The following is a 26077-nucleotide window of genomic DNA, read 5'->3' on the forward strand; positions in this document are numbered from 1 at the left end:
TCAGGAGTGAAAAAAAAAAAATTATTGTAATTAGTTACACACCTGGTTTCGTTCAGCTTGGCGGCGTTTCTATGGCGTCTTCGGAACTCTTCTTCTAACTTCCCTGATTACCATTTTCAGCAGTCCAACCTCATGACCTCCCTAGCCTATCCTGCCATACCTGACCTTTCACGCGGAATCAGTCGAACTAAGGTTCGCCTAGGGTATTTACTTAGGCCAGGCAAGGTAGGGTAGGTAGGTATACCAAACCATCCATCCTATCCAATAAAGCATTTTGGCGGTCTCCGAGGTTGGTTATGCGGTGTAGTCAAGTCTCTGCAAATAAACGAAAAAAATGTTGGTTAATTAGTCTATTATGAGTATTTTACTCTTTATTATATATTTCATTAACAAACAATCAGTACAGTTAATTCCTGATCGTATTTTACTATTGGTCAGGAGTGAAAAAAAAAAATTATTGTAATTAGTTACACACCTGGTTTCGTTCAGCTTGGCGGCGTTTCTATGGCGTCTTCGGAACTCTTCTTCTAACTTTCCTGATTACCATTTTCAGCAGTCCAACCTCATGACCTCCCTAGCCTATCCTGCCATACCTGACCATTCGCGCGGAATCAGTCGAACTAAGGTTCGCCTAGGGTATTTACTATGGCCAGGCAAGGTAGGGTAGGTAGGTATGCCAAACCATCCATCCTATCCAATAAAGCATTTTGGCGGTGTCCGAGGTTGGTTATGCGGTGTAGTCAAGTCTCTGCAAATAAACGAAGAAAATGTCGGTTAATTAGTCTATTATGAGTATTTTACTGTTTATTATATATTTCATTAACAAACAATCAGTACAGTTAATTCCTGATCGTATTTTACTATTGGTCAGGAGTGAAAAAAAAAAAATTATTGTAATTAGTTACACACCTGGTTTCGTTCAGCTTGGCGGCGTTTCTATAGCGTCTTCGGAACTCTTCTTCTAACTTCCCTGATTACCATTTTCAGCAGTCCAACCTCATGACCTCCCTAGCCTATCCTGCCATACCTGACCTTTCGCGCGGAATCAGTCGAACTAAGGTTCGCCTAGGGTATTTACTTAGGCCAGGCAAGGTAGGGTAGGTAGGTATGCCAAACCATCCATCCTATCCAATAAAGCATTTTGGCGGTCTCCGAGGTTGGTTATGCGGTGTAGTCAAGTCTCTGCAAATAAACGAAAAAATGTTGGTTAAAAAGTCTTTTATGAGTATTTTACTATTTATTATATATTTCATTAACAAACAATCAGTACAGTTAATTCCTGATCGTATTTTACTATTGGTCAGGAGTGAAAAAAAAATTATTGTAATTAGTTTCACACCTGGTTTCGTTCAGCTTGGCGGCGTTTCTAAGGAGTCTTCGGAACTCTTCTTCTAACTTCCCTGATTACCATTTTCAGCAGTCCAACCTCATGACCTCCCTAGCCTATCCTGCCATACCTGACCTTTCGCGCGGAATCAGTCGAACTAAGGTTCGCCTAGGGTATTTACTTAGGCCAGGCAAGGTAGGGTAGGTAGGTATACCAAACCATCCATCCTATCCAATAAAGCATTTTGGCGGTCTCCGAGGTTGGTTATGCGGTGTAGTCAAGTCTCTGCAAATAAACGAAAAAAATGTTGGTTAATTAGTCTATTATGAGTATTTTACTGTTTATTATATATTTCATTAACAAACAATCAGTACGGTTAATTCCTGATCGTATTTTACTATTGGTCAGGAGTGAAAAAAAAAAAATTATTGTAGTTAGTTACACACCTGGTTTCGTTCAGCTTGGCGGCGTTTCTATGGCGTCTTCGGAACTCTTCTTCTAACTTCCTTCATAACCATTTTCAGCAGTCCAACCTCATGACCTCCCTAGCCTATCCTGCCATACCTGACCATTCCCGCGGAATCAGTCGAACTAAGGTTCGCCTAGGGTATTTACTTAGGCCAGGCAAGGTAGGGTAGGTAGGTATGCCAAACCATCCATCCTATCCAATAAAGCATTTTGGCGGTCTCCGAGGTTGGTTATGCGGTGTAGTCAAGTCTCTGCAAATAAACGAAAAAAATTTTGGTTAAATAGACTTTTATGAGTTTTTTACTATTTATTATATATTTCATTAACAAACAATTAGTACAGTTAATTCCTGATCGTATTTTACTATTGGTCAGGAGTAAAAAAAAAAAAATTATTGTAATTAGTTACACACCTGGTTTCGTTCAGCTTGGCGGCGTTTCTATGGCGTCTTCGGAACTCTTCTTCTAACTTCCTTCATAACCATTTTCAGCAGTCCAACCTCATGACCTCCCTAGCCTATCCTGCCATACCTGACCATTCGCGCGGAATCAGTCGAACTAAGGTTCGCCTAGGGTATTTACTATGGCCAGGCAAGGTAGGGTAGGTAGGTATGCCAAACCATCCATCCTATCCAATAAAGCATTTTGGCGGTGTCCGAGGTTGGTTATGCGGTGTAGTCAAGTCTCTGCAAATAAACGAAGAAAATGTCGGTTAATTAGTCTATTATGAGTATTTTACTGTTTATTATATATTTCATTAACAAACAATCAGTACAGTTTATTCCTGATCGTATTTTACTATTGGTCAGGAGTGAAAAAAAAAAAATTATTGTAATTAGTTACACACCTGGTTTCGTTCAGCTTGGCGGCGTTTCTATAGCGTCTTCGGAACTCTTCTTCTAACTTCCCTGATTACCATTTTCAGCAGTCCAACCTCATGACCTCCCTAGCCTATCCTGCCATACCTGACCTTTCGCGCGGAATCAGTCGAACTAAGGTTCGCCTAGGGTATTTACTTAGGCCAGGCAAGGTAGGGTAGGTAGGTATGCCAAACCATCCATCCTATCCAATAAAGCATTTTGGCGGTCTCCGAGGTTGGTTATGCGGTGTAGTCAAGTCTCTGCAAATAAACGAAAAAATGTTGGTTAAAAAGTCTTTTATGAGTATTTTACTATTTATTATATATTTCATTAACAAACAATCAGTACAGTTAATTCCTGATCGTATTTTACTATTGGTCAGGAGTGAAAAAAAAATTATTGTAATTAGTTTCACACCTGGTTTCGTTCAGCTTGGCGGCGTTTCTAAGGAGTCTTCGGAACTCTTCTTCTAACTTCCCTGATTACCATTTTCAGCAGTCCAACCTCATGACCTCCCTAGCCTATCCTGCCATACCTGACCTTTCGCGCGGAATCAGTCGAACTAAGGTTCGCCTAGGGTATTTACTTAGGCCAGGCAAGGTAGGGTAGGTAGGTATACCAAACCATCCATCCTATCCAATAAAGCATTTTGGCGGTCTCCGAGGTTGGTTATGCGGTGTAGTCAAGTCTCTGCAAATAAACGAAAAAAATGTTGGTTAATTAGTCTATTATGAGTATTTTACTGTTTATTATATATTTCATTAACAAACAATCAGTACGGTTAATTCCTGATCGTATTTTACTATTGGTCAGGAGTGAAAAAAAAAAAATTATTGTAGTTAGTTACACACCTGGTTTCGTTCAGCTTGGCGGCGTTTCTATGGCGTCTTCGGAACTCTTCTTCTAACTTCCTTCATAACCATTTTCAGCAGTCCAACCTCATGACCTCCCTAGCCTATCCTGCCATACCTGACCATTCCCGCGGAATCAGTCGAACTAAGGTTCGCCTAGGGTATTTACTTAGGCCAGGCAAGGTAGGGTAGGTAGGTATGCCAAACCATCCACCCTATCCAATAAAGCATTTTGGCGGTCTCCGAGGTTGGTTATGCGGTGTAGTCAAGTCTCTGCAAATAAACGAAAAAAATTTTGGTTAAATAGACTTTTATGAGTTTTTTACTATTTATTATATATTTCATTAACAAACAATTAGTACAGTTAATTCCTGATCGTATTTTACTATTGGTCAGGAGTAAAAAAAAAAAAATTATTGTAATTAGTTACACACCTGGTTTCGTTCAGCTTGGCGGCGTTTCTATGGCGTCTTCGGAACTCTTCTTCTAACTTCCTTCATAACCATTTTCAGCAGTCCAACCTCATGACCTCCCTAGCCTATCCTGCCATACCTGACCATTCGCGCGGAATCAGTCGAACTAAGGTTCGCCTAGGGTATTTACTATGGCCAGGCAAGGTAGGGTAGGTAGGTATGCCAAACCATCCATCCTATCCAATAAAGCATTTTGGCGGTCTCCGAGGTTGGTTATGCGGTGTAGTCAAGTCTCTGCAAATAAACGAAAAAAATGTTGGTTAATTAGTCTATTATGAGTATTTTACTGTTTATTATATATTTCATTAACAAACAATCAGTACAGTTAATTCCTGATCGTATTTTACTATTGGTCAGGAGTGAAAAAAAAAAAATTATTGTAATTAGTTACACACCTGGTTTCGTTCAGCTTGGCGGCGTTTCTATGGCGTCTTCGGAACTCTTCTTCTAACTTCCCTGATTACCATTTTCAGGAGTCCAACCTCATCACCTCCCTAGCCTATCCTGCCATACCTGACCTTTCGCGCGGAATCAGTCGAACTAAGGTTCGCCTAGGGTATTTACTTAGGCCAGGCAAGGTAGGGTAGGTAGGTATGCCAAACCATCCATCCTATCCAATAAAGCATTTTGGCGGTCTCCGAGGTTGGTTATGCGGTGTAGTCAAGTCTCTGCAAATAAACGAAAAAAATGTTGGTTAATTAGTCTATTAAGAGTATTTTACTATTTATTATATATTTCATTAACAAACAATCAGTACAGTTAATTCCTGATCGTATTTTACTATTGGTCGGAGTAAAAAAAAAAAAATTATTGTAATTAGTTACACACCTGGTTTCGTTCAGCTTGGCGGCGTTTCTATGGCGTCTTCCGAACTCTTCTTCTAACTTCCTTCATAACCATTTTCAGCAGTCCAACCTCATGACCGCCCTAGCCTATCCTGCCATACCTGACCTTTCGCGCGGAATCAGTCGAACTAAGGTTCGCCTAGGGTATTTACTTAGGCCAGGCAAGGTAGGGTAGGTAGGTATGCCAAACCATCCATCCTATCCAATAAAGCATTTTGGCGGTCTGCGAGGTTGGTTATGCGGTGTAGTCAAGTCTCTGCAAATAAATGAAAAAAATGTTGGTTAATTAGTCTATTATGAGTATTTTACTGTTTATTATATATTTCATTAACAAACAATCAGTACAGTTAATTCCTGATCGTATTTTACTATTGGTCAGGAGTATAAAAAAAATTTTTGTGTAAAAAAAAAATTATTGTAATTAGTTACACACCTGGTTTCGTTCAGCTTGGCGGCGTTTCTAAGGCGTCTTCGGAACTCTTCTTCTAACTTCCTTCATAACCATTTTCAGCAGTCCAACCTCATGACCTCCCTAGCCTATCCTGCCATACCTGACCATTCGCGCGGAATCAGTAGAACTAAGGTTCGCCTAGGGTATTTACTATGGCCAGGCAAGGTAGGGTAGGTAGGTATGCCAAACCATCCATCCTATCCAATAAAGCATTTTGGCGGTCTCCGAGGTTGGTTATGCGGTGTAGTCAAGTCTCTGCAAATAAACGAAAAAAATGTTGGTTAATTAGTCTATTATGAGTATTTTACTGTTTATTATATATTTCATTAACAAACAATCAGTACAGTTAATTCCTGATCGTATTTTACTATTGGTCAGGAGTGAAAAAAAAAAAATTATTGTAATTAGTTACACACCTGGTTTCGTTCAGCTTGGCGGCGTTTCTATGGCGTCTTCGGAACTCTTCTTCTAACTTCCCTGATTACCATTTTCAGCAGTCCAACCTCATGACCTCCCTAGCCTATCCTGCCATACCTGACCTTTCGCGCGGAATCAGTCGAACTAAGGTTCGCCAAGGGTATTTACTTAGGCCAGGCAAGGTAGGGTAGGTAGGTATGCCAAACCATCCATCCTATCCAATAAAGCATTTTGGCGGTCTCCGAGGTTGGTTATGCGGTGTAGTCAAGTCTCTGCAAATAAACGAAAAAAATGTTGGTTAAATAGTCTTTTATGAGTATTTTACTATTTATTATATATTTCATTAACAAACAATCAGTACAGTTAATTCCTGATCGTATTTTGCTATTGGTCAGGAGTAAAAAAAAAAAAATTATTGCAATTTGTTACACACCTGGTTCCGTTCAGCTTGGCGGCGTTTCTATGGCGTCTTCGGAACTCTTCTTCTAACTTCCTTCATAACCATTTTCAGCAGTCCAACCTCATGACCTCCCTAGCCTATCCTGCCATACCTGACCTTTCGCGCGGAATCAGTCGAACTAAGGTTCGCCTAGGGTATTTACTTAGGCCAGGCAAGGTAGGGTAGGTAGGTATACCAAACCATCCATCCTATCCAATAAAGCATTTTGGCGGTCTCCGAGGTTGGTTATGCGGTGTAGTCAAGTCTCTGCAAATAAACGAAAAAAATGTTGGTTAATTAGTCTATTATGAGTATTTTACCGTTTATTATATATTTCATTAACAAACAATCAGTACGGTTAATTCCTGATCGTATTTTACTATTGGTCAGGAGTGAAAAAAAAAAAATTATTGTAGTTAGTTACACACCTGGTTTCGTTCAGCTTGGCGGCGTTTCTATGGCGTCTTCGGAACTCTTCTTCTAACTTCCTTCATAACCATTTTCAGCAGTCCAACCTCATGACCTCCCTAGCCTATCCTGCCATACCTGACCATTCCCGAGGAATCAGTCGAACTAAGGTTCGCCTAGGGTATTTACTTAGGCCAGGCAAGGTAGGGTAGGTAGGTATGCCAAACCATCCATCCTATCCAATAAAGCATTTTGGCGGTCTCCGAGGTTGGTTATGCGGTGTAGTCAAGTCTCTGCAAATAAACGAAAAAAATTTTGGTTAAATAGACTTTTATGAGTTTTTTACTATTTATTATATATTTCATTAACAAACAATTAGTACAGTTAATTCCTGATCGTATTTTACTATTGGTCAGGAGTAAAAAAAAAAAAATTATTGTAATTAGTTACACACCTGGTTTCGTTCAGCTTGGCGGCGTTTCTATGGCGTCTTCGGAACTCTTCTTCTAACTTCCTTCATAACCATTTTCAGCAGTCCAACCTCATGACCTCCCTAGCCTATCCTGCCATACCTGACCATTCGCGCGGAATCAGTCGAACTAAGGTTCGCCTAGGGTATTTACTATGGCCAGGCAAGGTAGGGTAGGTAGGTATGCCAAACCATCCATCCTATCCAATAAAGCATTTTGGCGGTCTCCGAGGTTGGTTATGCGGTGTAGTCAAGTCTCTGCAAATAAACGAAAAAAATGTTGGTTAATTAGTCTATTATGAGTATTTTACTGTTTATTATATATTTCATTAACAAACAATCAGTACAGTTAATTCCTGATCGTATTTTACTATTGGTCAGGAGTGAAAAAAAAAAAATTATTGTAATTAGTTACACACCTGGTTTCGTTCAGCTTGGCGGCGTTTCTATGGCGTCTTCGGAACTCTTCTTCTAACTTCCCTGATTACCATTTTCAGGAGTCCAACCTCATCACCTCCCTAGCCTATCCTGCCATACCTGACCTTTCGCGCGGAATCAGTCGAACTAAGGTTCGCCTAGGGTATTTACTTAGGCCAGGCAAGGTAGGGTAGGTAGGTATGCCAAACCATCCATCCTATCCAATAAAGCATTTTGGCGGTCTCCGAGGTTGGTTATGCGGTGTAGTCAAGTCTCTGCAAATAAACGAAAAAAATGTTGGTTAATTAGTCTATTAAGAGTATTTTACTATTTATTATATATTTCATTAACAAACAATCAGTACAGTTAATTCCTGATCGTATTTTACTATTGGTCAGGAGTGAAAAAAAAAAAATTATTGTAGTTAGTTACACACCTGGTTTCGTTCAGCTTGGCGGCGTTTCTATGGCGTCTTCGGAACTCTTCTTCTAACTTCCTTCATAACCATTTTCAGCAGTCCAACCTCATGACCTCCCTAGCCTATCCTGCCATACCTGACCATTCCCGAGGAATCAGTCGAACTAAGGTTCGCCTAGGGTATTTACTTAGGCCAGGCAAGGTAGGGTAGGTAGGTATGCCAAACCATCCATCCTATCCAATAAAGCATTTTGGCGGTCTCCGATGTTGGTTATGCGGTGTAGTCAAGTCTCTGCAAATAAACGAAAAAAATTTTGGTTAAATAGACTTTTATGAGTTTTTTACTATTTATTATATATTTCATTAACAAACAATTAGTACAGTTAATTCCTGATCGTATTTTACTATTGGTCAGGAGTAAAAAAAAAAAAATTATTGTAATTAGTTACACACCTGGTTTCGTTCAGCTTGGCGGCGTTTCTATGGCGTCTTCGGAACTCTTCTTCTAACTTCCTTCATAACCATTTTCAGCAGTCCAACCTCATGACCTCCCTAGCCTATCCTGCCATACCTGACCATTCGCGCGGAATCAGTCGAACTAAGGTTCGCCTAGGGTATTTACTATGGCCAGGCAAGGTAGGGTAGGTAGGTATGCCAAACCATCCATCCTATCCAATAAAGCATTTTGGCGGTCTCCGAGGTTGGTTATGCGGTGTAGTCAAGTCTCTGCAAATAAACGAAAAAAATGTTGGTTAATTAGTCTATTATGAGTATTTTACTGTTTATTATATATTTCATTAACAAACAATCAGTACAGTTAATTCCTGATCGTATTTTACTATTGGTCAGGAGTGAAAAAAAAAAAATTATTGTAATTAGTTACACACCTGGTTTCGTTCAGCTTGGCGGCGTTTCTATGGCGTCTTCGGAACTCTTCTTCTAACTTCCCTGATTACCATTTTCAGCAGTCCAACCTCATGACCTCCCTAGCCTATCCTGCCATACCTGACCTTTCGCGCGGAATCAGTCGAACTAAGGTTCGCCAAGGGTATTTACTTAGGCCAGGCAAGGTAGGGTAGGTAGGTATGCCAAACCATCCATCCTATCCAATAAAGCATTTTGGCGGTCTCCGAGGTTGGTTATGCGGTGTAGTCAAGTCTCTGCAAATAAACGAAAAAAATGTTGGTTAAATAGTCTTTTATGAGTATTTTACTATTTATTATATATTTCATTAACAAACAATCAGTACAGTTAATTCCTGATCGTATTTTGCTATTGGTCAGGAGTAAAAAAAAAAAAATTATTGCAATTTGTTACACACCTGGTTCCGTTCAGCTTGGCGGCGTTTCTATGGCGTCTTCGGAACTCTTCTTCTAACTTCCTTCATAACCATTTTCAGCAGTCCAACCTCATGACCTCCCTAGCCTATCCTGCCATACCTGACCTTTCGCGCGGAATCAGTCGAACTAAGGTTCGCCTAGGGTATTTACTTAGGCCAGGCAAGGTAGGGTAGGTAGGTATACCAAACCATCCATCCTATCCAATAAAGCATTTTGGCGGTCTCCGAGGTTGGTTATGCGGTGTAGTCAAGTCTCTGCAAATAAACGAAAAAAATGTTGGTTAATTAGTCTATTATGAGTATTTTACCGTTTATTATATATTTCATTAACAAACAATCAGTACGGTTAATTCCTGATCGTATTTTACTATTGGTCAGGAGTGAAAAAAAAAAAATTATTGTAGTTAGTTACACACCTGGTTTCGTTCAGCTTGGCGGCGTTTCTATGGCGTCTTCGGAACTCTTCTTCTAACTTCCTTCATAACCATTTTCAGCAGTCCAACCTCATGACCTCCCTAGCCTATCCTGCCATACCTGACCATTCCCGAGGAATCAGTCGAACTAAGGTTCGCCTAGGGTATTTACTTAGGCCAGGCAAGGTAGGGTAGGTAGGTATGCCAAACCATCCATCCTATCCAATAAAGCATTTTGGCGGTCTCCGAGGTTGGTTATGCGGTGTAGTCAAGTCTCTGCAAATAAACGAAAAAAATTTTGGTTAAATAGACTTTTATGAGTTTTTTACTATTTATTATATATTTCATTAACAAACAATTAGTACAGTTAATTCCTGATCGTATTTTACTATTGGTCAGGAGTAAAAAAAAAAAAATTATTGTAATTAGTTACACACCTGGTTTCGTTCAGCTTGGCGGCGTTTCTATGGCGTCTTCGGAACTCTTCTTCTAACTTCCTTCATAACCATTTTCAGCAGTCCAACCTCATGACCTCCCTAGCCTATCCTGCCATACCTGACCATTCGCGCGGAATCAGTCGAACTAAGGTTCGCCTAGGGTATTTACTATGGCCAGGCAAGGTAGGGTAGGTAGGTATGCCAAACCATCCATCCTATCCAATAAAGCATTTTGGCGGTCTCCGAGGTTGGTTATGCGGTGTAGTCAAGTCTCTGCAAATAAACGAAAAAAATGTTGGTTAATTAGTCTATTATGAGTATTTTACTGTTTATTATATATTTCATTAACAAACAATCAGTACAGTTAATTCCTGATCGTATTTTACTATTGGTCAGGAGTGAAAAAAAAAAAATTATTGTAATTAGTTACACACCTGGTTTCGTTCAGCTTGGCGGCGTTTCTATGGCGTCTTCGGAACTCTTCTTCTAACTTCCCTGATTACCATTTTCAGGAGTCCAACCTCATCACCTCCCTAGCCTATCCTGCCATACCTGACCTTTCGCGCGGAATCAGTCGAACTAAGGTTCGCCTAGGGTATTTACTTAGGCCAGGCAAGGTAGGGTAGGTAGGTATGCCAAACCATCCATCCTATCCAATAAAGCATTTTGGCGGTCTCCGAGGTTGGTTATGCGGTGTAGTCAAGTCTCTGCAAATAAACGAAAAAAATGTTGGTTAATTAGTCTATTAAGAGTATTTTACTATTTATTATATATTTCATTAACAAACAATCAGTACAGTTAATTCCTGATCGTATTTTACTATTGGTCAGGAGTGAAAAAAAAAAAATTATTGTAGTTAGTTACACACCTGGTTTCGTTCAGCTTGGCGGCGTTTCTATGGCGTCTTCGGAACTCTTCTTCTAACTTCCTTCATAACCATTTTCAGCAGTCCAACCTCATGACCTCCCTAGCCTATCCTGCCATACCTGACCATTCCCGAGGAATCAGTCGAACTAAGGTTCGCCTAGGGTATTTACTTAGGCCAGGCAAGGTAGGGTAGGTAGGTATGCCAAACCATCCATCCTATCCAATAAAGCATTTTGGCGGTCTCCGATGTTGGTTATGCGGTGTAGTCAAGTCTCTGCAAATAAACGAAAAAAATTTTGGTTAAATAGACTTTTATGAGTTTTTTACTATTTATTATATATTTCATTAACAAACAATTAGTACAGTTAATTCCTGATCGTATTTTACTATTGGTCAGGAGTAAAAAAAAAAAAATTATTGTAATTAGTTACACACCTGGTTTCGTTCAGCTTGGCGGCGTTTCTATGGCGTCTTCGGAACTCTTCTTCTAACTTCCTTCATAACCATTTTCAGCAGTCCAACCTCATGACCTCCCTAGCCTATCCTGCCATACCTGACCATTCGCGCGGAATCAGTCGAACTAAGGTTCGCCTAGGGTATTTACTATGGCCAGGCAAGGTAGGGTAGGTAGGTATGCCAAACCATCCATCCTATCCAATAAAGCATTTTGGCGGTCTCCGAGGTTGGTTATGCGGTGTAGTCAAGTCTCTGCAAATAAACGAAAAAAATGTTGGTTAATTAGTCTATTATGAGTATTTTACTGTTTATTATATATTTCATTAACAAACAATCAGTACAGTTAATTCCTGATCGTATTTTACTATTGGTCAGGAGTGAAAAAAAAAAAATTATTGTAATTAGTTACACACCTGGTTTCGTTCAGCTTGGCGGCGTTTCTATGGCGTCTTCGGAACTCTTCTTCTAACTTCCCTGATTACCATTTTCAGGAGTCCAACCTCATCACCTCCCTAGCCTATCCTGCCATACCTGACCTTTCGCGCGGAATCAGTCGAACTAAGGTTCGCCTAGGGTATTTACTTAGGCCAGGCAAGGTAGGGTAGGTAGGTATGCCAAACCATCCATCCTATCCAATAAAGCATTTTGGCGGTCTCCGAGGTTGGTTATGCGGTGTAGTCAAGTCTCTGCAAATAAACGAAAAAAATGTTGGTTAATTAGTCTATTAAGAGTATTTTACTATTTATTATATATTTCATTAACAAACAATCAGTACAGTTAATTCCTGATCGTATTTTACTATTGGTCAGGAGTAAAAAAAAAAAATTATTGTAATTAGTTACACACCTAGTTTCGTTCAGCTTGGCGGCGTTTCTATGGCGTCTTCCGAACTCTTCTTCTAACTTCCTTCATAACCATTTTCAGCAGTCCAACCTCATGACCGCCCTAGCCTATCCTGCCATACCTGACCTTTCGCGCGGAATCAGTCGAACTAAGGTTCGCCTAGGGTATTTACTTAGGCCAGGCAAGGTAGGGTAGGTAGGTATGCCAAACCATCCATCCTATCCAATAAAGCATTTTGGCGGTCTCCGAGGTTGGTTATGCGGTGTAGTCAAGTCACTGCAAATAAACGAAAAAAATGTTGGTTAATTAGTCTATTATGAGTATTTTACTGTTTATTATATATTTCATTAACAAACAATCAGTACAGTTAATTCCTGATCGTATTTTACTATTGGTCAGGAGTATAAAAAAAATGTTTGTGTAAAAAAAAAATTATTGTAATTAGTTACACACCTGGTTTCGTTCAGCTTGGCGGCGTTTCTAAGGCGTCTTCGGAACTCTTCTTCTAACTTCCTTCATAACCATTTTCAGCAGTCCAACCTCATGACCTCCCTAGCCTATCCTGCCATACCTGACCATTCGCGCGGAATCAGTAGAACTAAGGTTCGCCTAGGGTATTTACTATGGCCAGGCAAGGTAGGGTAGGTAGGTATGCCAAACCATCCATCCTATCCAATAAAGCATTTTGGCGGTCTCCGAGGTTGGTTATGCGGTGTAGTCAAGTCTCTGCAAATAAACGAAAAAAATGTTGGTTAATTAGTCTATTAAGAGTATTTTACTATTTATTATATATTTCATTAACAAACAATCAGTACAGTTAATTCCTGATCGTATTTTACTATTGGTCAGGAGTAAAAAAAAAAAATTATTGTAATTAGTTACACACCTAGTTTCGTTCAGCTTGGCGGCGTTTCTATGGCGTCTTCCGAACTCTTCTTCTAACTTCCTTCATAACCATTTTCAGCAGTCCAACCTCATGACCGCCCTAGCCTATCCTGCCATACCTGACCTTTCGCGCGGAATCAGTCGAACTAAGGTTCGCCTAGGGTATTTACTTAGGCCAGGCAAGGTAGGGTAGGTAGGTATGCCAAACCATCCATCCTATCCAATAAAGCATTTTGGCGGTCTCCGAGGTTGGTTATGCGGTGTAGTCAAGTCACTGCAAATAAACGAAAAAAATGTTGGTTAATTAGTCTATTATGAGTATTTTACTGTTTATTATATATTTCATTAACAAACAATCAGTACAGTTAATTCCTGATCGTATTTTACTATTGGTCAGGAGTATAAAAAAAATGTTTGTGTAAAAAAAAAATTATTGTAATTAGTTACACACCTGGTTTCGTTCAGCTTGGCGGCGTTTCTAAGGCGTCTTCGGAACTCTTCTTCTAACTTCCTTCATAACCATTTTCAGCAGTCCAACCTCATGACCTCCCTAGCCTATCCTGCCATACCTGACCATTCGCGCGGAATCAGTAGAACTAAGGTTCGCCTAGGGTATTTACTATGGCCAGGCAAGGTAGGGTAGGTAGGTATGCCAAACCATCCATCCTATCCAATAAAGCATTTTGGCGGTCTCCGAGGTTGGTTATGCGGTGTAGTCAAGTCTCTGCAAATAAACGAAAAAAATGTTGGTTAATTAGTCTATTATGAGTATTTTACTGTTTATTATATATTTCATTAACAAACAATCAGTACAGTTAATTCCTGATCGTATTTTACTATTGGTCAGGAGTGAAAAAAAAAAAATTATTGTAATTAGTTACACACCTGGTTTCGTTCAGCTTGGCGGCGTTTCTATGGCGTCTTCGGAACTCTTCTTCTAACTTCCCTGATTACCATTTTCAGCAGTCCAACCTCATGACCTCCCTAGCCTATCCTGCCATACCTGACCTTTCGCGCGGAATCAGTCGAACTAAGGTTCGCCAAGGGTATTTACTTAGGCCAGGCAAGGTAGGGTAGGTAGGTATGCCAAACCATCCATCCTATCCAATAAAGCATTTTGGCGGTCTCCGAGGTTGGTTATGCGGTGTAGTCAAGTCTCTGCAAATAAACGAAAAAAATGTTGGTTAAATAGTCTTTTATGAGTATTTTACTATTTATTATATATTTCATTAACAAACAATCAGTACAGTTAATTCCTGATCGTATTTTGCTATTGGTCAGGAGTAAAAAAAAAAAAATTATTGCAATTTGTTACACACCTGGTTCCGTTCAGCTTGGCGGCGTTTCTATGGCGTCTTCGGAACTCTTCTTCTAACTTCCTTCATAACCATTTTCAGCAGTCCAACCTCATGACCTCCCTAGCCTATCCTGCCATACCTGACCATTCGCGCGGAATCAGTCGAACTAAGGTTCGCCTAGGGTATTTACTGAGGCCAGGCAAGGTAGGGTAGGTAGGTATGCCAAACCATCCATCCTATCCAATAAAGCATTTTGGCGGTCTCCGAGGTTGGTCATGCGGTGTAGTCAAGTCTCTGCAAATAAATGAAAAAAATGTTGGTTAATTAGTCTATTATGAGTATTTTACTATTTATTATATATTTCATTAACAAACAATCAGTACAGTTAATTCCTGATCGTATTTAACTATTGGTCAGGAGTGAAAAAAAAAAATTATTGTAATTAGTTACACACCTGGTTTCGTTCAGCTTGGCGGCGTTTCTATGGCGTCTTCGGAACTCTTCTTCTAACTTCCTTTATAACCATTTTCAGCAGTCCAACCTCATGACCTCCCTAGCCTATCCTGCCATACCTGACCTTTCGCGCGGAATCAGTCGAACTAAGGTTCGCCTAGGGTATTTACTTAGGCCAGGCCAGGTAGGGTAGGTAGGTATGCCAAACCATCCATCCTATCCAATAAAGCATTTTGGCGGTCTCCGAGGTTGGTTATGCGGTGTAGTCAAGTCTCTGCAAATAAACGAAAAAAATGTTGGTTAATTAGTCTATTATGAGAATTTTACTGTTTATTATATATTTCATTAACAAACAATCAGTACAGTTAATTCCTGATCGTATTTTACTATTGGTCAGGAGTGAAAAAAAAAATTATTGTAATTAGTTACACACCTGGTTTCGTTCAGCTTGGCGGCGTTTCTATGGCGTCTTCGGAACTCTTCTTCTAACTTTCCTGATTACCATTTTCAGCAGTCCAACCTCATGACCTCCCTAGCCTATCCTGCCATACCTGACCATTCGCGCGGAATCAGTCGAACTAAGGTTCGCCTAGGGTATTTACTTAGGCCAGGCAAGGTAGGGTAGGTAGGTATGCCAAACCATCCATCCTATCCAATAAAGCATTTTGGCGGTCTCCGAGGTTGGTTATGCGGTGTAGTCAAGTCTCTGCAAATAAACGAAAAAAATTTTGGTTAAATAGACTTTTATGAGTATTTTACTATTTATTATATATTTCATTAACAAACAATCAGTACAGTTAATTCCTGATCGTATTTTACTATTTGTCAGGAGTAAAAAAAAAAAATTATTGTAATTAGATACACACCTGGTTTCGTTCAGCTTGGCTGCGTTTCTATGGCGTCTTCGGAACTCTTCTTCTAACTTCCCTGATTACCATTTTCAGCAGTCCAACCTCATGACCTCCCTAGCCTATCCTGCCATACCTGACCATTCGCGCGGAATCAGTCGAACTAAGGTTCGCCTAGGGTATTTACTATGGCCAGGCAAGGTAGGGTAGGTAGGTATGCCAAACCATCCATCCTATCCAATAAAGCATTTTGGCGGTCTCCGAGGTTGGTTATGCGGTGTAGTCAAGTCTCTGCAAATAAACGAAAAAAATGTTGGTTAATTAGTCTATTATGAGTATTTTACTGTTTATTATATATTTCATTAACAAACAATCAGTACAGTTAATTCCTGATCGTATTTTACTATTGGTCAGGAGTGAAAAAAAAAAAATTATTGTAATTAGTTACACACCTGGTTTCGTTCAGCTTGGCGGCGTTTCTATGGCGTCTTCGGAACTCTTCTTCTAACTTCCCTGATTACCATTTTCAGCAGTCCAACCTCATGACCTCCCTAGCCTATCCTGCCATACCTGACCTTTCGCGCGGAATCAGTCGAACTAAGGTTCGCCAAGGGTATTTACTTAGGCCAGGCAAGGTAGGGTAGGTAGGTATGCCAAACCATCCATCCTATCCAATAAAGCATTTTGGCGGTCTCCGAGGTTGGTTATGCGGTGTAGTCAAGTCTCTGCAAATAAACGAAAAAAATGTTGGTTAAATAGTCTTTTATGAGTATTTTACTATTTATTATATATTTCATTAACAAACAATCAGTACAGTTAATTCCTGATCGTATTTTGCTATTGGTCAGGAGTAAAAAAAAAAAAATTATTGCAATTTGTTACACACCTGGTTCCGTTCAGCTTGGCGGCGTTTCTATGGCGTCTTCGGAACTCTTCTTCTAACTTCCTTCATAACCATTTTCAGCAGTCCAACCTCATGACCTCCCTAGCCTATCCTGCCATACCTGACCATTCGCGCGGAATCAGTCGAACTAAGGTTCGCCTAGGGTATTTACTGAGGCCAGGCAAGGTAGGGTAGGTAGGTATGCCAAACCATCCATCCTATCCAATAAAGCATTTTGGCGGTCTCCGAGGTTGGTCATGCGGTGTAGTCAAGTCTCTGCAAATAAATGAAAAAAATGTTGGTTAATTAGTCTATTATGAGTATTTTACTATTTATTATATATTTCATTAACAAACAATCAGTACAGTTAATTCCTGATCGTATTTAACTATTGGTCAGGAGTGAAAAAAAAAAATTATTGTAATTAGTTACACACCTGGTTTCGTTCAGCTGGGCGGCGTTTCTATGGCGTCTTCGGAACTCTTCTTCTAACTTCCCTGATAACCATTTTCAGCAGTCCAACCTCATGACCTCCCTAGCCTATCCTGCCATACCTGACCTTTCGCGCGGAATCAGTCGAACTAAGGTTCGCCTAGGGTATTTACTTAGGCCAGGCAAGGTAGGGTAGGTAGGTATGCCAAACCATCCATCCTATCCAATAAAGCATTTTGGCGGTCTCCGAGGTTGGTTATGCGGTGTAGTCAAGTCTCAGCAAATAAACGAAAAAAATGTTGGTTAATTAGTCTATTAAGAGTATTTTACTATTTATTATATATTTCATTAACAAACAATCAGTACAGTTAATTCCTGATCGTATTTTACTATTGGTCAGGAGTAAAAAAAAAAATTATTGTAATTAGTTACACACCTGGTTTCGTTCAGCTTGGCGGCGTTTCTATGGCGTCTTCGGAACTCTTCTTCTAACTTCCTTCATAACCATTTTCAGCAGTCCAACCTCATGACCTCCCTAGCCTATCGTGCCATACCTGACCTTTCGCGCGGAATCAGTCGAACTAAGGTTCGCCTAGGGTATTTACTTAGGCCAGGCCAGGTAGGGTAGGTAGGTATGCCAAACCATCCATCCTATCCAATAAAGCATTTTGGCGGTCTCCGAGGTTGGTTATGCGGTGTAGTCAAGTCTCTGCAAATAAACGAAAAAAATGTTGGTAAATTAGTCTATTATGAGAATTTTACTGTTTATTATATATTTCATTAACAAACAATCAGTACAGTTAATTCCTGATCGTATTTTACTATTGGTCAGGAGTGAAAAAAAAAATTATTGTAATTAGTTACACACCTGGTTTCGTTCAGCTTGGCGGCGTTTCTATGGCGTCTTCGGAACTCTTCTTCTAACTTTCCTGATTACCATTTTCAGCAGTCCAACCTCATGACCTCCCTAGCCTATCCTGCCATACCTGACCATTCGCGCGGAATCAGTCGAACTAAGGTTCGCCTAGGGTATTTACTTAGGCCAGGCAAGGTAGGGTAGGTAGGTATGCCAAACCATCCATCCTATCCAATAAAGCATTTTGGCGGTCTCCGAGGTTGGTTATGCGGTGTAGTCAAGTCTCTGCAAATAAACGAAAAAAATGTTGGTTAAATAGTCTTTTATGAGTATTTTACTATTTATTATATATTTCATTAACAAACAATCAGTACAGTTAATTCCTGATCGTATTTTGCTATTGGTCAGGAGTAAAAAAAAAAAATTATTGCAATTTGTTACACACCTGGTTCCGTTCAGCTTGGCGGCGTTTCTATGGCGTCTTCGGAACTCTTCTTCTAACTTCCTTCATAACCATTTTCAGCAGTCCAACCTCATGACCTCCCTAGCCTATCCTGCCATACCTGACCTTTCGCGCGGAATCAGTCGAACTAAGGTTCGCCTAGGGTATTTACTTAGGCCAGACAAGGAAGGGTAGGTAGGTATGCCAAACCATCCATCCTATCCACTAAAGCATTTTGGCGGTCTCCGAGGTTGGTTATGCGGTGTAGTCAAGTCTCTGCAAATAAACGAAAAAAATGTTGGTTAAATAGTCTTTTATGAGTATTTTACTATTTATTATATATTTCATTAACAAACAATCAGTACAGTTAATTCCTGATCGTATTTTGCTATTGGTCAGGAGTAAAAAAAAAAAATTATTGCAATTTGTTACACACCTGGTTCCGTTCAGCTTGGCGGCGTTTCTATGGCGTCTTCGGAACTCTTCTTCTAACTTCCTTCATAACCATTTTCAGCAGTCCAACCTCATGACCTCCCTAGCCTATCCTGCCATACCTGACCATTCGCGCGGAATCAGTCGAACTAAGGTTCGCCTAGGGTATTTACTGAGGCCAGGCAAGGTAGGGTAGGTAGGTATGCCAAACCATCCATCCTATCCACAAATCATTTTGTCGGTCTCCGAGGTTGGTCATGCGGTGTAGTCTAGTCTCTGCAAATAAATGAAAAAAATGTTGGTTAATTAGTCTATTATGAGTATTTTACTATTTATTATATATTTCATTAACAAACAATCAGTACAGTTAATTCCTGATCGTATTTAACTATTGGTCAGGAGTGAAAAAAAAAATTATTGTAATTAGTTACACACCTGGTTTCGTTCAGCTGGGCGGCGTTTCTATGGCGTCTTCGGAACTCTTCTTCTAACTTCCCTGATTACTATTTTCAGCAGTCCAACCTCATGACCTCCCTAGCCTATCCTGCCATACCTGACCTTTCGCGCGGAATCAGTCGAACTAAGGTTCGCCTAGGGTATTTACTATGGCCAGGCAAGGTAGGGTAGGTAGGTATGCCAAACCATCCATCCTATCTAATAAAGCATTTTGGCGGTCTCCGAGGTTGGTTATGCGGTGTAGTCAAGTCTCTGCAAATAAACGAAAAATATGATGGTTAATTAGTCTATTAAGAGTATTTTACTATTTATTATATATTTCATTAACAAACAATCAGTACAGTTAATTCCTGATCGTATTTTACTATTGGTCAGGAGTAAAAAAAAAAAAATTATTGTAATTAGTTACACACCTGGTTTCGTTCAGCTTGGCGGCGTTTCTATGGCGTCTTCGGAACTCTTCTTCTAACTTTCCTGATTACCATTTTCAGCAGTCCAACCTCATGACCTCCCTAGCCTATCCTGCCATACCTGACCATTCGCGCGGAATCAGTCGAACTAAGGTTCGCCTAGGGTATTTACTTAGGCCAGGCAAGGTAGGGTAGGTAGGTATGCCAAACCATCCATCCTATCCAATAAAGCATTTTGGCGGTCTCCGAGGTTGGTTATGCGGTGTAGTCAAGTCTCTGCAAATAAATGAAAAAAATGTTGGTTAATTAGTCTATTATGAGTATTTTACTATTTATTATATATTTCATTAACAAACAATCAGTACAGTTAATTCCTGATCGTATTTAACTATTGGTAAGGAGTGAAAAAAAAAAATTATTGTAATTAGTTACACACCTGGTTTCGTTCAGCTTGGCGGCGTTTCTATGGCGTCTTCGGAACTCTTCTTCTAACTTCCCTGATTACCATTTTCAGCAGTCCAACCTCATGACCTCCCTAGCCTATCCTGCCATACCTGACCTTTCGCGCGGAATCAGTCGAACTAAGGTTCGCCTAGGGTATTTACTTAGGCCAGGCAAGGTAGGGTAGGTAGGTATGCCAAACCATCCATCCTATCCAATAAAGCATTTTGGCGGTCTCCGAGGTTGGTTATGCGGTGTAGTCAAGTCTCTGCAAATAAATGAAAAAAATGTTGGTTAATTAGTCTATTATGAGTATTTTACTATTTATTATATATTTCATTAACAAACAATCAGTACAGTTAATTCCTGATCGTATTTAACTATTGGTAAGGAGTGAAAAAAAAAAATTATTTAATTAGTTACACACCTGGTTTCGTTCAGCTTGGCGGCGTTTCTATGGCGTCTTCGGAACTCTTCTTCTAACTTCCCTGATTACCATTTTCAGCAGTCCAACCTCATGACCTCCCTAGCCTATCCTGCCATACCTGACCTTTCGCGCGGAATCAGTCGAACTAAGGTTCGCCTAGGTTATTTACTTAGGCCAGGAAAGGTAGGGTAGGTAGGTATGCCAAACCATCCATGCTATCCAATAAAGCATTTTGGCGGTCTCCTAGGTTGGTTATGCGTTGTAGTCAAGTCTCTGCAAATAAACGAAAAAAATGTTGGTTAAATAGTCTTTTATGAGTATTTTACTATTTATTATATATTTCATTAACAAACCATCAGTACAGTTAAGTCCTGATCGTATTTTACTATTGGTCAGGAGTGAAAAAAAAAAAAATTATTGTAATTAGTTACACACCTGGTTTCGTTCAGCTTGGCGGCGTTTCTATGGCGTCTTGGGAACTCTTCTTCTAACTTCCCTGATTACCATTTTCAGCAGTCCAACCTCATGACCTCCCTAGCCTATCCTGCCATACCTGACCTTTCGCGCGGAATCAGTCGAACTAAGGTTCGCCTAGGGTATTTACTATGGCCAGGCAAGGTAGGGTAGGTAGGTATGCCAAACCATCCATCCTATCCAATAAAGCATTTTGGCGGTCTCCGAGGTTGGTTATGCGGTGTAGTCAAGTCTCTGCAAATAAACGAAAAAAATGTTGGTTAAAAAGTCTTTTATGAGTATTTTACTATTTATTATATATTTCATTAACAAACAATCAGTACAGTTAATTCCTGATCGTATTTACTATTGGTCAGGAGTGAAAAAAAAAATTATTGTAATTAGTTACACACCTGGTTTCGTTCAGCTTGGCGGCGTTTCTAAGGAGTCTTCGGAACTCTTCTTCTAACTTCCCTGATTACCATTTTCAGCAGTCCAACCTCATGACCTCCCTAGCCTATCCTGCCATACCTGACCTTTCGCGCGGAATCAGTCGAACTAAGGTTCGCCTAGGGTATTTACTTAGGCCAGGCAAGGTAGGGTAGGTAGGTATGCCAAACCATCCATCCTATCCAATAAAGCATTTTGGCGGTCTCCGAGGTTGGTTATGCGGTGTAGTCAAGTCTCTGCAAATAAACGAAAAAAATGTTGGTTAAAAAGTATTTTATGAGTATTTTACTATTTTTTATATATTTCATTAACAAACAATCAGTACAGTTAATTCCTGATCGTATTTTACTATTGGTCAGGAGCAAAAAAAAAAAAATTATTGTAATTAGTTACACACCTGGTTTCGTTCAGCTTGGCGGCGTTTCTATGGCGTCTTCGGAACTCTTCTTCTAACTTCCTTCATAACCATTTTCAGCAGTCCAACCTCATGACCTCCCTAGCCTATCCTGCCATACCTGACCATTCGCGCGGAATCAGTCGAACTAAGGTTCGCCTAGGTTATTTACTGAGGCCAGGCAAGGTAGGGTAGGTAGGTATGCCAAACCATCCATCCTATCCAATAAAGCATTTTGGCGGTCTCCGAGGTTGGTTACGCGGTGTAGTCAAGTCTCTGCAAATAAATGAAAAAAATGTTGGTTAATTAGTCTATTATGAGTATTTTACTATTTATTATATATTTCATTAACAAAATATCAGTACAGTTAATTCCTGATCGTATTTAACTATTGGAGTCAGGAGTGAAAAAAAAAAAATTATTGTAATTAGTTACACACCTGGTTTCGATCAGCTGGGCGGCGTTTCTATGGCGTCTTCGGAACTCTTCTTCTAACTTTCCTGATTAACATTTTCAGCAGTCCAACCTCATGACCTCCCTAGCCTATCCTGCCATACCTGACCTTTCGCGCGGAATCAGTCGAACTAAGGTTCGCCTAGGGTATTTACTATGGCCAGGCAAGGTAGGGTAGGTAGGTATGCCAAACCATCCATCCTATCCAATAAAGCATTTTGGCGGTCTCCGAGGTTGGTTATGCGGTGTAGTCAAGTCTCTGCAAATAAACGAAAAAAATGTTGGTTAAATAGTCTCTTATGAGTATTTTACTATTTATTATATATTTCATTAACAAACCATCAGTACAGTTAAGTCCTGATCGTATTTTACTATTGGTCAGGAGTGAAAAAAAAAAATTATTGTATTTAGTTACACACCTGGTTTCGTTCAGCTTGGCGGCGTTTCTATGGCGTCTTCGGAACTCTTTTTCTAACTTCCCTGATTACCATTTTCAGCAGTCCAACCTCATGACCTCCCTAGCCTATCCTGCCATACCTGACCTTTCGCGCGGAATCAGTCGAACTAAGGTTCGCCTAGGGTATTTACTTAGGCCAGGCAAGGTAGGGTAGGTAGGTATGCCAAACCATCCATCCTATCCAATAAAGCATTTTGGCGGTCTCCGAGGTTGGTTATGCGGTGTAGTCAAGTCTCTGCAAATAAACGAAAAAAATGTTGGTTAATTAGTCTATTAAGAGTATTTTACTATTTATTATATATTTCATTAACAAACAATCAGTACAGTTAATTCCTGATCGTATTTTATTATTGGTCAGGAGTAAAAAAAAAAAATTAGTGTAACTAGTTGCACACCTGGTTTCGTTCAGCTTGGCGGCGTTTCTATGGCGTCTTCGGAACTCTTCTTCTAACTTCCCTGATTACCATTTTCAGCAGTCCAACCTCATGACCTCCCTAGCCTATCCTGCCATACCTGACCTTTCGCGCGGAATCAGTGGAACTAAGGTTCGCCTAGGGTATTTACTTAGGCCAGGCAAGGTAGGGTAGGTAGGTATGCCAAACCACCCATCCTATCCAATAAAGCATTTTGGCGGTCTCCCAGGTTGGTTATGCGGTGTAGTCAAGTCTCTGCAAATAAACGAAAAAAATGTTGGTTAAATAGTCTTTTATGAGTATTTTACTATTTATTATATATTTCATTAACAAACAATCAGTACAGTTAATTCCTGATCGTATTTTACTATTGGTCAGGAGTGAAAAAAAAAATTATTGTAATTAGTTACACACCTGGTTTCGTTCAGCTTGGCGGCGTTTCTAAGAAGTCTTCGGAACTCTTCTTCTAACTTCCCTGATTACCATTTTCAGCAGTCCAACCTCATGACCTCCCTAGCCTATCCTGCCATACCTGACCTTTCGCGCGGAATCAGTCGAACTAAGGTTCGCCTAGGATATTTACTTAGGCCAGGCAAGGTAGGGTAGGTAGGTATGCCAAACCATCCATCCTATCCAATAAAGCATTTTGGCGGTCTCCGAGGTTGGTTATGCGGTGTAGTCAAGTCTCTGCAAATAAACGAAAAAAATGTTGGTTAAATAGTCTTTTATGAGTATTTTACTATTTATTATATATTTCATTAACAAACAATCAGTACAGTTAATTCCTGATCGTATTTTACTATTGGTCAGGAGTGAAAAAAAAAAAATTATTGTAATTAGTTACACACCTGGTTTCGTTCAGCTTGGCGGCGTTTCTAAGAAGTCTTCGGAACTCTTCTTCTAACTTCCCTGATTACCATTTTCATCAGTCCAACCTCATGACCTCCCTAGCCTATCCTGCCATACCTGACCTTTCGCGCGGAATCAGTCGAACTAAGGTTCGCCTAGGTTATTTACTTAGGCCAGGCAAGGTAGGGTAGGTAGGTATGCCAAACCATCCATCCTATCCAATAAAGCATTTTGGCGGTCTCCTAGGTTGGTTATGCGGTGTAGTCAAGTCTCTGCAAATAAACGAAAAAAATGTTGGTTAAATAGTCTTTTATGAGTATTTTACTATTTATTATATATTTCATTAACAAACCATCAGTAGAGTTAAGTCCTGATCGTATTTTACTATTGGTCAGGAGTGAAAAAAAAAAAATTATTGTAATTAGTTACACACCTGGTTTCGTTCAGCTTGGCGGCGTTTCTATGGCGTCTTCGGAACTCTTCTTCTAACTTCCCTGATTACCATTTTCAGCAGTCCAACCTCATGACCTCCCTAGCCTATCCTGCCATACCTGACCTTTCGCGCGGAATCAGTCGAACTAAGGTTCGCCTAGGATATTTACTTAGGCCAGGCAAGGTAGGGTAGGTAGGTATGCCAAACCATCCATCCTATCCAATAAAGCATTTTGGCGGTCTCCGAGGTTGGTTATGCGGTGTAGTCAAGTCTCTGCAAATAAACGAAAAAAATGTTGGTTAATTATTCTATTAAGAGTATTTTACTATTTATTATATATTTCATTAATATACAATCAGTACAGTTAATTCCTGATCGTATTTTACTATTGGTCAGGAGTGAAAAAAAAAAAATTATTGTAATTAGTTACACACCTGGTTTCGTTCAGCTTGGCGGCGTTTCTATGGCGTCTTCGGAACTCTTCTTCTAACTTCCCTGATTACCATTTTCAGCAGTCCAACCTCATGACCTCCCTAGCCTATCCTGCCATACCTGACCTTTCGCGCGGAATCAGTCGAACTAAGGTTCGCCTAGGGTATTTACTTAGGCCAGGAAAGGTAGGGTAGGTAGGTATGCCAAACCATCCATCCTATCCAATAAAGCATTTTGTCGGTCTTCGAGGTTGGTCATGCGGTGTAGTCAAGTCTCTGCAAATAAATGAAAAAAATGTTGGTTAATTAGTCTATTATGAGTATTATACTATTTATTATATATTTCATTAACAAACAATCAGTACAGTTAATTCCTGATCGTATTTAACTATTGGTAAGGAGTGAAAAAAAAAAATTATTGTAATTAGTTACACACCTGGTTTCGTTCAGCTTGGCGGCGTTTCTATGGCGTCTTCGGAACTCTTTTTCTAACTTCCCTGATTACCATTTTCAGCAGTCCAACCTCATGACCTCCCTAGCCTATCCTGCCATACCTGACCTTTCGCGCGGAATCAGTCGAACTAAGGTTCGCCTAGGGTATTTACTTAGGCCAGGCAAGGTAGGGTAGGTAGGTATGCCAAACCATCCATCCTATCCAATAAAGCATTTTGGCGGTCTCCGAGGATGGTTATGCGGTGTAGTCAAGTCTCTGCAAATAAACGAAAAAAATGTTGGTTAAAAAGTCTTTTATGAGTATTTTACTATTTATTATATATTTCATTAACAAACAATCAGTACAGTTAATTCCTGATCGTATTTTACTATTGGTCAGGAGTGAAAAAAAAAAAATTATTGTAATTAGTTACACACCTGGTTTCGTTCAGCTTGGCGGCGTTTCTAAGAAGTCTTCGGAACTCTTCTTCTAACTTCCCTGATTACCATTTTCATCAGTCCAACCTCATGACCTCCCTAGCCTATCCTGCCATACCTGACCTTTCGCGCGGAATCAGTCGAACTAAGGTTCGCCTAGGTTATTTACTTAGGCCAGGCAAGGTAGGGTAGGTAGGTATGCCAAACCATCCATCCTATCCAATAAAGCATTTTGGCGGTCTCCTAGGTTGGTTATGCGGTGTAGTCAAGTCTCTGCAAATAAACGAAAAAAATGTTGGTTAAATAGTCTTTTATGAGTATTTTACTATTTATTATATATTTCATTAACAAACCATCAGTACAGTTAAGTCCTGATCGTATTTTACTATTGGTCAGGAGTGAAAAAAAAAAAATT

Source organism: Lycorma delicatula, chromosome 2 (genome assembly GCF_047948215.1).
Source record: "Lycorma delicatula isolate Av1 chromosome 2, ASM4794821v1, whole genome shotgun sequence".
Taxonomy (NCBI): domain Eukaryota; kingdom Metazoa; phylum Arthropoda; class Insecta; order Hemiptera; family Fulgoridae; genus Lycorma; species Lycorma delicatula.